General features: G+C 40.0%; 1 pseudogene; it reads left to right on the top strand.

The window, feature by feature from the left end:
* The first annotated feature begins 2711 nt into the window (after window positions 1–2711).
* Window positions 2712–12625, top strand: LOC116100000 (annotated as a pseudogene).
* The last annotated feature ends 610 nt before the right edge of the window (window positions 12626–13235 follow it).

Below are 13235 nucleotides of genomic sequence, written 5' to 3'. Positions count from 1 at the left end.
TTATGAGTTCTCTCTTTAGGTTAGGAGAATTGAAGAGTGGTATGCAATCAGAGGCAAGCCCCCATAGAGTCTGTTATCTCTTCCTCCTCACACACATTTTCTAGAACCTTTCCTCCACTATCTTCATCAACACTGCCTCATTCACAAGGAAGTAGTCTCCAATGGGACATTTATGACACTGGGATATGGAACATACACATGTATGGCCCCTATCCTCAGTTCTTGGCACAAAACTTTGAAGAGTCTTAATCAGAGGACATATTCTATGGAAATTCTGTGGAAACATTTTAAACTCCAGAAATAGTTTCAGGGCAATAAATATAAAAGGAACAGCCTTCTTCATATATAACAATTCTATTTTAACTAGGCCTTACATTATACCAATGAGGTGACTCTTGTCAGTCCCCAAGGTTGTTTCAAATGGGACCAACCATGTGATCAGACAATTGAAGCCCTTACTCCTTTTGGAGGGAGAAGGGCTAAAGACTGAGTTCACTCACCGGTAACCAATTATTGACCTGTAGGAAACATCAAACATAAATTAGACTCAATGAAGGGTTTACAATAATAGCATAGTGGTAACTATAGATAATAATGGAACAGATTTAGTAATGTTAAAAATACCCAAACATTTTCCATCATTTTTGAGATGTACTATGTCATAAGGGGAGAAGGAGGAAGTGGTTATTACCACCGAGGCATTACCATCTGTTTTCAGTTCCCCTAGGGGATGAAGAAGCACAAACTATAGTATTGAGTTAACTGACTTTCCAGGGAGAGAAAACATTCCCCTAAGATGTCCAGAAGCAAACTGCTCTCTGCTTTCTTACCCATCTACAGGGTATGCTCCCCTTACGCATCTCCAGCCTATCCATCTCCTTATCCATCTCCAGCATTCACCTCTCAAACTGATTTTCATGTGGACCATTAGTCTCCAGGTTATCCTGGCATGCCCAGTAATAAACTATGCTGAAGTGATAGAACAAAGTTCAACTGAAGTATGGCCTGAGATAAACTATAACATAAAATAGAAGAAAGAAAACTGGAAAGGAAAATGGAAAATCAGAACATGAGCAGAGTTGTAGGTGAGCTCCAATTAGATGTGCAGACAAATGTAAAATATCTGAATCTATTCCAGAAAAAAGTTCAAAATCTCACTATCAGAATATAATAACTACTAAGGATTAAACTAGAAGCCTGGTGTGTACTTGGAAACGCAGACAAGGGAATGTTACGTTGTTTTGACTAAAACTCTTTTATTATTTTTTAAAAGAATGCTTCCTACTGAATTTAGCTAAGTAGAAAGTTTTATAAACTATGCTTGGGAATCTGCTCAGTCCCTGGGATAATATCAAAATACTAGGAATTGCCAAAGGCAAGAGACTAAGGAGATTGAAGCATCTGATGGCTATTTTTTAATTAAGTCACACTGTGTATGTCTTGAATCTTCAATTCATGATACCTTCCCATAGGTTGTGATACCAAATTTGTCCAGACAGCTGTTCTTTACATGAGTATTAGCTTAGAAAAAACTGACTTGACATTGCAGCCAGTAGGTCTGTTTGACTTGGTGACTTTGATCAGTTGTTCTTAATCTTAATCAGGTAATTGAAACATTACAGCTAAAATGTTGGTAAGTTGAAAACAATGAAAATAAGCCACAATTATGTTCCCATGGACCAGAAATTTATTTCAGATTTCAGGGAAAGCTTTGACTTAACAGATTCTTTTCTATAAATACATTATGAAATGCCATGGGCTGGCCAATCTGGGCCTCCGTCAACCCGCGGGGGAAACAGGGTCTTGGTCAGGTAGACAAGGCATTGGCAACAACAAAATAACAGATGCGACACATGGAAGTGCTGAATCTGAATGTATTTCTCAAAAATGACATCAGACTTTTATAGTCATTACAAAAGAGAAATAATAAATCTGGCAGCTCAGTGGTCAAGGTACATCTGAGGCCATCTAAAACACACTGGCTCTAAAACATCCACCTCTTCTGGACAGACGCTGCAACCCCTGGACCCAAGCTCTCTGGGCTTAGGGGGGTGTGGGGAGGTGCAGACCACATGAGGCTCAAAGCTCGAATTTCGAATGCTTGAATGCTCTGCAGTACACTGTCACACACACTCACACATACACACACACACACACACACACACACACACACACACACACTTGGCTCAGGGTCCCACCCATCCTTAGTAAAATGCCCACTATGCTAATCTTCTGGTCTAGTAGAGACTTATCCCTGGGAGTCCCATTCTTGCTAATTTCTAGGAGTGGCTCAGCTGCCCTACTGACTGAAAATGAGGATTCTACTTGACCTTGCCCTGGGATAAACAACTCCCATTCTGTAAGCTTCAATGCCCTACCCGCTTCACTATCTCCCTAACAATGCCGGAGGCAATTAGTCTGGATGGGTAACATTCTTTACAAAATTCCAAGCCACGGTTTGGCTAAGATGTTGGAATATTGGTAAAAGTCAGAGATTTTGTTAGTAAATCATATCTTGTTGGGCACCTAGCATGCTAGTTTGCAAGGACATATCTGGGCTACCTCTGAGTTAGATGCCAACAAATGAATTCCAAGAGTCTGGTATCCTTTGAAGCTTTTCGCCTCTGGTCTGTGGCCAAGCTTTTGGGCTTGTCACAGACTTTTTGGAGTGGGCACGGCAATGGAATTTTACATATAATGCAAAAATAACGATGCTGACTTTTAGGTAAGATAATAAATTAGAAGTCTCATCAATAAAATGGAAAAAAAAAGATCAAAATGATACCCATCAATCTCTTTTCCTGGAAGAGACAAGAACTTTAAGTGAACTTTGTAAGCTAAGAAAGATCCCTGCAGGGAAGCAGACAGTAGTGACTTGGAACTACCCAAACACACCACGTTTCTCCAGACAGAGCAGTAAAGACTATGGGGGAGCACTATGCTTTATTCACACCAGACTGGAAAGATAAGGCAGCAGAATAGCAGTACTGGATGTGGAACTGGCAGTGACCCAAGGAGGTGAAGAAGTCATAGCAGCTTATTGGGATTGGTGGAGCTCTGCAGTTGCTACCAGGCAATTACTTTCAGTCTCTCCTGCCATATATTCTGCTGCCAATGGCTCCCACTACACACACAGTATTGACAGGAGCCAGAGACAGCCTAAGCATGTAACTAAGAAACACACCTCTCAACTCATGAGGTTCCACTACAACATCACTCCAAAGGGTGACTTCTAAACTACCATGGTAGTGCCCACTCAAAACTCAGGCCCTGTAAGTTTGAACTCGAATTGCAAAGTACATCAATGCAGTTTGCTTCATGTATCATCACAAGAATGGAAAGCTTCAAAGCTCATCTCACAAAGAAAGAAATATTGATTGGTATGTTTTAATCCACTGTTCTTTGATCATATTTTGCCTATTTGCTTGTTTGATTTTGTTCATATTTGTCATTTTTGGTATTTTTAACTATTTGTTCACTTTCACTCTTGCATATACAAATGTTCTTGCTTTAGTATCATATATTAATTTCATGGTTATGCTTCGGAAAGTTAGTATGTTTCTCTATGAAGTCTACGAATGAGGACTCTCTACTGTCTATGAAGTCTACGAATGAGGACTCTCTACTGTCTATGACATCTACGAATGAGGACTCTCTACTGTCTATGACGTCTATGAATGAGTACTCTCTACTGTCTATGATGTCTACGAATGAGGATTCTCTACTGTCTATGACGTCTACGAATGAGGACTTTCTACTCTGCTTTCCATGCACATCTTATACTCTTTCCCTCAGCCATACTTATTTTTCTCTGTCCATAATAATTATCACTACTTCTCAACTATGGTGTTCCAAGGCCTTATAAGTCTGTGAATATTAACATTATTACTACTTACCCCTTGTTCTGGGTAATTTTATGTCAACTTGACATAAGCTATAGTCGTCTGAGAGGAGGGAACCTCAACTGAGAAAATGGATCCATAAGAACAGGCTGTAGTCAAACTACACCATTTTCTAAATTAGTAATTGATGGGAAGGCACCTAGCCCAATATGGGTGGTGCAACCCTGGAGCTGGTAGTCCTGGTCCTATAAGAAAGCAGGTTGAGTAACCCAGTGGTAGGAAGCCAGTAAGGAGCAGCCCTCCATGGCCTCTGTATCAGCTCCTGTCTTTAGATTCCTTCCCTATTCCTGTCTTAGCTTTTAAAAAAATATGAACAATGATGTGGAAATATAAGCCATATAAACCCTTTCTTCCCCAACTAATTTGGTCCCAGTGTTTCATCACCGTTATAATAACCACCCTCCAAGTAACTTTTCCAATCTTGATTGTCTCTAAAATTGCCTAATCTCTATAGTCTCCTGTACAATATCCCTCCAAATCATATTCTTAGTAACTAAAATCTTAGTATATGCTATACTCTCCTTGACTATTTATCTTCCCACATTTATTAAAGCTAATGAACCACTGTTATCCACTGCCACTATGTCATTTACATAATGGTCCTACCCACCAGCTGTGGTTACTGCTGATATTCTACTCTGAGCAAAAATTCAGACCAGGTACTCCGGGCTTCTGAACTGAGGCTCTAAGCTCTGAACTTCAACTCTAGTACAACCTTCCCCCACTGGAACGTTGTAAGTACTTCAACTAAAATAATAAACTTGGTTGAAAAATATAAGCAATCAAATAGTTCAGATGTTTCCAGGTATGATTTTAAGTGGTTAGTATGAGAATCCTCTAATTTCTTTATGAAAGAAATAGTTATGCTTGTAGACAAGGACCCTGGTATAACTGTCCTCTGAGATGCTTCACTTAGCAGCTGACTGAAACAGATGCAGATACCCAAAGCCAAGCATTGGGCTAAGTCCAGAGAGTCTTATGGAAGAATTGCAGGAAGGATTGAAGGCCCCACAGGAGAGAGGAACTCCACAGGAAGACCAACAGAGTCAACTAACCTGGACCCTTAGGAGTTCTCAAAGCCTGAACCTCCAACTAAAAGCATACATGGGCTAGAGGCACTTTCCCTGTACATATAGAGCAAATATGAAGCTCAGTGTCCATGGAGGTCCCACAACATTTTGAGTGGGGGCTGTCCCTAAATCTATTGCCTGTCTGTGGATTCTGTTCTCCTAAATAGGCTGGGCTGCCCTTTTTGGCCTAAGTGGGAAAGGATGTAACTAGCCTTCCAAAGACTTGATGTGCCAGGGTCTGGGGATACCTGAGGGGTGGGGAAATAAGGGACCTTCACTCTCTCGGAGGAGAAGGAGAGAAAGGATATGGGGGAGATTTTTGAGAGAGGGGACTCACAAGAAGTCCCTCCCATAGGGAAGATGGGGCAGTGATTGGAATGTCAAGGAAACAAGTCCAGCTTTAATCTATGGTTGTCTAGTAAGACACAAGGCGTTATTTCAATTTTCTTTTATTTGTTGAGGCTTATTTATTGAGCAACTATATGGTCAATTTTGAAGAAGGATCCATGGGGTGCTGAGAAGAAGGTATATTCTTTTGTGTTTGGGTGAAATAACCTGTATGTGTCTGTTAGGTCCATTTGATTCAAAACCTCTATTAGTTTCATTATTTCTCTGGTTAATTTTTGTCTGGATGACCTGTAAATTGATGAGAGTGGAATGTAGAATACTCCCACTATGAATGTGTAGGGTTCAATGTGCAATTTAAGCTTTAACAATGTTTCTTTTACAAATTTGGGTGCCCTTTTATTTGGGACATAGTTGAGATATCATCTTGGTAGATTTTTCCTTTGAAGAGTATGACATGTCCTTCCCTGTCTTTTTGATTGCTTTTGGTTGAACATCTATTTTATATAATATTAGAATGACTACTCCAGGATTGAGGGTCCTGAAGGGGATAGGAACTCTTCAGGAAGACGAACAGAATCAACTAACCTGGACACTTGGGGACTTTCAGAGCCGGAATCACCAAACAAAGAGCATACACAGGTTAGGCCTAGGCCTCTCATGCATATGTAGCAGATTTCAGGTCAGTCTTCATGTGGCTCCTTAACAACTGGAAATGGTACTATCCCAAAAGCTATTGCATGCCTGGATATGTGCTGGATATGTAGATATGTGCTGCATGTGTGGATATGTGCTTCTTTCTAGATGTGCTGCCTTGTCTAGCCTATGTTGATGAGCCTAGACTTGCAGAGACTTGATGTGCCATGGTGGAAGGATACCCAGAGGGGTTGTCCACCCTCTTAGAAAAGAAGGACAGAGGGAAATTGTGGGGAGAGACTGTGGTAGAAGGTAACAGGGAAGCTGGGACATCAATTGGGATGTAAAGTGAATTTAAAAAAAAAAATTAAAAGCCAGGCAGTGGTGGCATACTCCTTTAATCCCAGCACTTGGGAGCAGAGGCATGTGGATTTCTGAGTTCAAGGCCAGCCTGGGTTTTAAAGCCCATACCCACAGTGATCCACTTCCTCCAACAAGGCCACATCTCCAAATAGTGCCACTCCCTAGGCTAAACACATTCAAATCACCACATATGCCTAGGCCCCCTGTGGAAAAGAAGGGCAGCAAAGCACTGGAATGAATCATCTTACACAGATGTCACCAAGCACAAGAAATCTTCTGGGGGAAGGTACACGGATCTGATCATCACTAGAACAATGACCTTTACTAGCATTAAGAGGTGGACTTAATGACTTTAAGAGGTGGACTTGACTTTAAGAGACTACTAATGACTAGTATCCACTGCCTACTTACTACAAATCAATTGTCTTGTGGCTTTTAACCTATTCCATGATTCATTCATAGGTCAGAATTCAGATCATGTAGGACTAGAAGAATATTTTGTTGGGTTTGAATAAAATTGGCTCTTGGTAAAAAGAATATGGTCTTTTTTAAAAATGACAGTTCCAGCTTAGTGAACACCATTCCTGTTTTCCATTTCTCTTTCTTCTTCTTCTTCTCCTTCTCCTTCTTCTTCTTCTTCTTCTTCTTCTTATTATTATTATTATTATTATTATCATTATTATATTTAAAATCCAACTGGTACACTCCCTTCTAGTCCCCCCTCCCACAGTTCCTTATCCCATTCCTCCTCTCCCTGTCTCTGAGAGGATGCTTCTCCCACCACCAGGTCTCCCCCCTCTCTGGGACCTAAGTCTCTCTACAATTAGGCACATCTTCTCCCACTGAGGCGAGACCAGGCAGTCTTCTGCTGTATATGTGTAGGAGGCATCAGACTCAGTGTCTGGGAATCCCAGGGGTCTATGTTAGTTGAGACTGCTGGTCTTCCTATGATGTTACCCTCCTCTTCTGCTCCTTCCATCCTTCCCCTAATTCAGCTATAGAGGTCCCTGACTTCAGTCCACTGGTTGGGTGTAAGTATCAGTGTCTTTCTCAGTCAACTGCTTGCAAGACCTCTCAGAGGACATCCATGCCAGGCTCCTGTCTGTAAGCATGCCATAACATCAATAATAATGTGAGGCCTTCGTGTCTCCCCATGACATGGATCTCCAGTTGGGGCAGTCACTGGCCTTTCCCTCTGTCTCTTCTCCATTTTTGTCCTTGTAGTTCTTTTGGACAAGAACATTTCTGGGTCAGAAAATTTGACAGTGGGTTGGTAACCCCATCCCTCCTCTTAATGACCTGTCTATCTACTGGAAGTGGACTCTTCAAGTTCCCTCTCCCCACTGTTGAGCATTTCATCTAGAGTTACGCCATTGAGTCTTAAGAGTCTCTTATTTCCCAAGTCTCTGGTACTTTCAAGAGGGTCTCTTCACTGCCCCTTCTAAGGCTACATATTTCCAATCATTCTGTTGGCCCTCTGTGCTTCTCTCCTGTCTGCTCTGTACCCCAATACCTGATCCTGTTCCCCCTTTCCCTGCCAGCTCTCCTCTCGAATTCAAGTCCCTCCTTCCCTCTGCCTCCTATGATTATTTTCTTCCCCCTTCTAAGTGGGATGGGAGCATCCTCACTTAGCCTTTCTGCTTGATAAACTTCTTAAGTTCTGTGGGTTATAACCTAGATATTCTGTACTTTTTAGTTAATATCAACTTATTAGTAAGTACACACCATATATGTCCTATGGAGTCTGGGTTATCTTACTCAGGATGATATTTTCTAGTTCCATCTATTTGCCTGCAAAATTCACTATGCCCTCATTCTTAATAGCTAAATAGTATTCCATCATATAAATAAACCTCATTTTCTGTATCCATTCTTCTTTTGAGGGGCATCTGGGTTGTTTCCAGCTTGTGTTTACTACAAATAAGGCTTCAATGAACATCACAAAGCATGTCTCCCTGTGGTATGGTGAGGCATCTTTGGGTATATGCCCAAGAATGATATAGTTAGGTCCTCTGGTAGGTCTATTTCCAATTTTCTGAACAATCACCAAATTGATTTCCATAGTGGAAATTGTACTGGATCAATATATGGTGCTGGTCTAACTGTATATAGAAAAATGAAAATAGATCTGTATTTATCACCTTCACAAATCTCATATCCAAGTGGATCAAGGACCTCAACATAAAACCATATACACTGAATCAAATAGAAGGGAAAATAGAAAAAAACCTTGAACCCATTGGCACAAGGAGAAATTTCCTAAACAGAACTCTACTGGCTCAGGCTCTAAGGTCAACAATTGGTAAATGAGACCTCATGAAACTAAAAAGCTTCTGTAAGGAAAAAGACACAGTAAATAGGACAAATCAGCAACCTACAAATTGGGGGGGAAAAACTTTGTTAACTCGACATCTGGTAGAGGGCTAATATCCATAATATATAAAGAACTCAAAAACACCAAATAACCAAATTTTAAAAATTGGTTATAGCACCAAACAGAAAACTCAAAACAGTGGAATCACTAACAGTCTCCCTGACAAGCACTTAAGGAAAGATTCAAAAGGCTGGACCAGCTGGGAGGCACAGGCCTCACAAGTGGCAGGGCAGCTGGGACAGAATCCTCTCTACCTCTTTCTACACCTAGGAGGGATCTAAAATCATGTCTCACAATGGTGATAGAGGAATTTAAGAAGGACATGAATAGCTTCCTTAAAGAAATACTGGAGAACACAGGTAAAGAGGTACAAACCCTTAAAGAAGAAGCACAAAAATCCCTTAAAGAATTACAGGAGATCATGAGTAAACAAGTAGAAGCCCTTAAAGAGGAAACACAAAAAGAATAACAGGAAAGCACAACCAAACAGGTAAAGGAATTGAACAAAACCATCCAGGATCTACAAATGGAAGTAGGATCAGTTAGGAAATCACAAAGAGAGACAACTCTGGAGATAGAAATTCTAGGAAAGAAATCAGGAACCAAAGATGCAAGCATCACCAACAGAATATAAGAGATAGAAGAGAGAATCTCAGGTGCAGAAGACACCATAGAAAACATTGACACAACAGTCAAAGAAAACACAAAATGCAAAAAGTTCCAAACCCAAAACACTCAGGAAATCCAGGACACAATCAGAAGAATAAACCTAAGGATAATAGGTATAGAAGAGAGTGAAGACTTCCAACTTAAAGGGCCAGTAAACATCTTCAACAAAATTATAGAAGAAAACTTCCCTAACCTAAAGAAAGAGATGCCCATGAACATACAAGAAGCCTATAGAACTCCAAATAGACTGGACCAGAAAAGAAATACCTCCCACCACATAATCAAAACACCAAATGCACCAAACAAAGAATACTAAAAGCAGTAAGAAAAAAAAGGTCAAGTAACATATAAAGGCAAACTTATCAGAATTACACCAGACTTCTCGCCAGAGACTATGAAAGCCAGAAGATCCTGGGTTGGTATGATACAGACCCTAAGAGAACACAAATCCCAGCCCAGGCTACTATACCCAGCAAAACTCTCAATTACCATAGATGGAGAAACCAAAGTATTCCATGACAAAACCAAATTTTCACAATATATTTCTACAAATCCAGTCCTTCAAAGGATAATAAGTGGAAAACTCCAACACAAAGAGGGACACTACATCCTAGAAAAAGCAAGAAAGTAATCTTCCAACAAAACTAAAAGAAGATAGCCACATGAACAGAATTCCAACTCTAACAACAAAAATAAAAGGAAGAAACAATTACTTTTCCTTAATATCTATTAATATCAATGGATTCAATCCCCTCCCCAAAAAGACATAGCCTATCAGACTGGGTACATAAATAGGACCCAACATTTTGTTGAATACAGGAAACCCACCTCAGTAACAAAGACAGACACTACCTCAGAATAAAAGGCTGGAAAACAATTCTCCAAGCCAATGGCCCCAAGAAAAAAGCTGGCGTAGCCATTCTAATATCAACTCAAATCGACTCTCACCCTAAAGTGATCAAAAAAGATAAGGGGGAACATTTCATATTCATCAAATCTACCAAGATGAACTCTCAATTCTGAACCTCTATGCTCCAAATGCAAGGGCATCTACATTCATAAAAGAAACTTTACTCAAAGCACACACTGTACCACACACAATAGTGGGAGATTTCAACACCCCACTCTCTGCAATGGACAGATCATGGAAACAGAAACTAAACAAAGACAGTGGGACTAACAGAAGTTATGAAACAGATGGATTAAACAGATATCTATAGAACTTTTCATCCTAAAACAAAAGGATATACCTTCTTCTCAGCACCTCATGATGCCTTCTCCAAAATTGACCATATAACTGGTCACAAATCAGGCCTCAACAGATACAAGAAGATTGAAATAATTCCTTGCATCCTATCAGATCATCATGGACTTAGACTGCTCCTCAATAAGAACATAAACAATAGAAAACCCATATACACATGGAAGCTTAACAACACTCTACTCAATGATAACTTGGTCAAGGAAGAAATAAAGAAATTAAAGACTTTCTAGAGTTTAATGAAAATGAAGCCACAACATACTCAAACATATACAACACAATGAAAGCAGTTCTAAGGAAAACTAATGGCTTTAAGTGCCTCCAAAAAGAGTCAGGAGAGACAAGAAGCAGGGAGAAATCATCATGGAAGCGGATGAACAGGAAGACAATCCAGACCTGAGTGGTTTTAAACAACCACAAGAAGTTAAGGTTTTCACAAGCAACAGATATGAAAGTGAAAATTTCCAAATTTCAGATGCTACCTACAAGTGCTACGAAAGGAGTGAAGGTCATGTGCGGTGAGAACCAGGAAGACAACTTGTGTGGAGCCCTGGGTTGTTGACCTCATCTCTTTTTTATCCCTGATTTTCTTGGCAATATGCATTAGACTCACTGTTCACTATGTCAGATTCAATCACAGGAGAACCTACAATTACTACAGCACAGTGCCATTCACAAGTGACAAGCTATATTCTGAGTTTGGAAGAGAGGTTTCTAGAAATTTCACGGAAATGAGCCAGAGAATTGAAACTATGGTTAAAAGTGCATTTCATAAATCTCCACTAAGAGGACTTGTCAAGGCTCATATTATCAAGTTCAGTAAAGAAGATGATGGAGTGTTGGCTCACATGCTGCTGATTTTTTGAATTCACTCTACTGAGGATTCTGAAATTGTACATAAAACTACTGAATATGTTCTTCATGAAAAGCTGAAATATGCTACAGGACCTCCCAATGTTGATCTTGAATAAGTTAAAATTTAAAAAAATCAACAAGACAGAATCAGACAACTATTTCAACCATTGCTGTGGGACACAACGGAACAAATCTACAACACAGACTAGTGTGCGGATTGTTGGGAGGACACCAGTAGAAGAAGGAGAATGGGCCTGGCAAAGCAACCTGCGGTGGAATGGGTCTCACTGCTGTGGAGCAACTGTGATCAACAACACATGGCTTGTGAATGCTGCTCACTGCTTTAGAATGCACAAGGACCCATCCAGATGGAGCGCTATGTTTGGGGAAACATTACAGCCTCCAAAACTGATGACAGGCCTCCAGAGGATAAGTGTTCATGAAAACTACAAATAGCCATCACATAACTATGACATTGCACTGGCAGAGCTGTCTAAGCCAGTCCCCTGCACACGTGCAGTGCATAAGATTTGTCTCCCTGATGCAAACCATGAATTTCCGCCAGGGCAGAGGATGTTTGTGACAGGATTTGGAGCAGTAAAAAAATGATGGTTTCACCCAGAATTATCTTTGGCAAGTACAGGTGGATAACATAGATACCCAAACTTGCAATCAACCTCAATCTTACAATGGTGCCATCACTCCTAGGATGTTGTGTGCTGGCTTCTTAAAAGGAGAAAAAGATGCATACCAGGGTGACTCTGGAGTCCCACTTGTTTCTCCAGATGTTAGAGATATCTGGTACCTTGCTGGAGTAGTGAGTTGGGGAGATGAATGTGGCCAACCCAATAAGCCTAGTGTTTACACTATAGTGACAGTCTTCTGAGACTTGATTGCTTCCAACATTGGTATCTTAACCAGAGAGATTCAGAGGGATGAAATAGTTGGTTTCATCTTTAGACTGTTCTTAGAGACACACAAATGGAAAAGAAGTCTTGCAAATCATGAGGGCCCGAAACACCACACTGAACAATCTGAAGTGTATCCTTCCCAGCTTTGCTCTTCATACAAGCATTTTGCTGCTGCCAGATGGACTCTGCCAATCTACACTCATTTATTTTCTACAAGTTTTCTGTCTCCCAAATTTTGACTCAACCATCTAAAGAATTCATGGATATATAAAATGTGAAGCAACCCTTTCCTTCATCCATCAGCTTCTCTCAGATTAGTAAACTTCTATTTTTCAAGTGTAAGAAAAGGAATAAAGTAAAATATAAAAAGAAAAAAACCTTACAACAGCGATATCTTAAAATATAACATGAGAAATGATCATATTCATTATAAAAGATGAGCACGCAGGTGCATCAGCAGACTTGGATAAGAAGTTGAAGAAACAGAGAAACTAATATATAACTTAATTTTCTTTCTAAATAACTAATAAGAGCAACCCAAGAGATATTATTTCCTGTGGCTACAGTAGTCGTATGAACTCTTTGTAATGTACTTGTTATGAACAAACCAAAGCAAAGATTATTTATTTGCAACTGACTTGCAGAGGATGCTGATGGACAGCCAATGATGAAACACACAAATCACCTACTTGCTTGATGTTATAACATGAAAATTAATGAGGGAATGGAAGGTATGTAATATGTTACTAATCAACTTACTGAAAAGTTTCTCAAGGTTTGAGGGTAAATTAAAGGTTTATTTCAAAATAATCACCTCACCCTGTGTGGTAAAATAATTGTATACTCGAA

Source organism: Mastomys coucha, unplaced genomic scaffold (genome assembly GCF_008632895.1).
Source record: "Mastomys coucha isolate ucsf_1 unplaced genomic scaffold, UCSF_Mcou_1 pScaffold20, whole genome shotgun sequence".
In the NCBI taxonomy this organism is placed as follows: Eukaryota; Metazoa; Chordata; class Mammalia; order Rodentia; family Muridae; genus Mastomys; species Mastomys coucha.
This window is presented reverse-complemented; position numbering and strand designations above follow the sequence as displayed.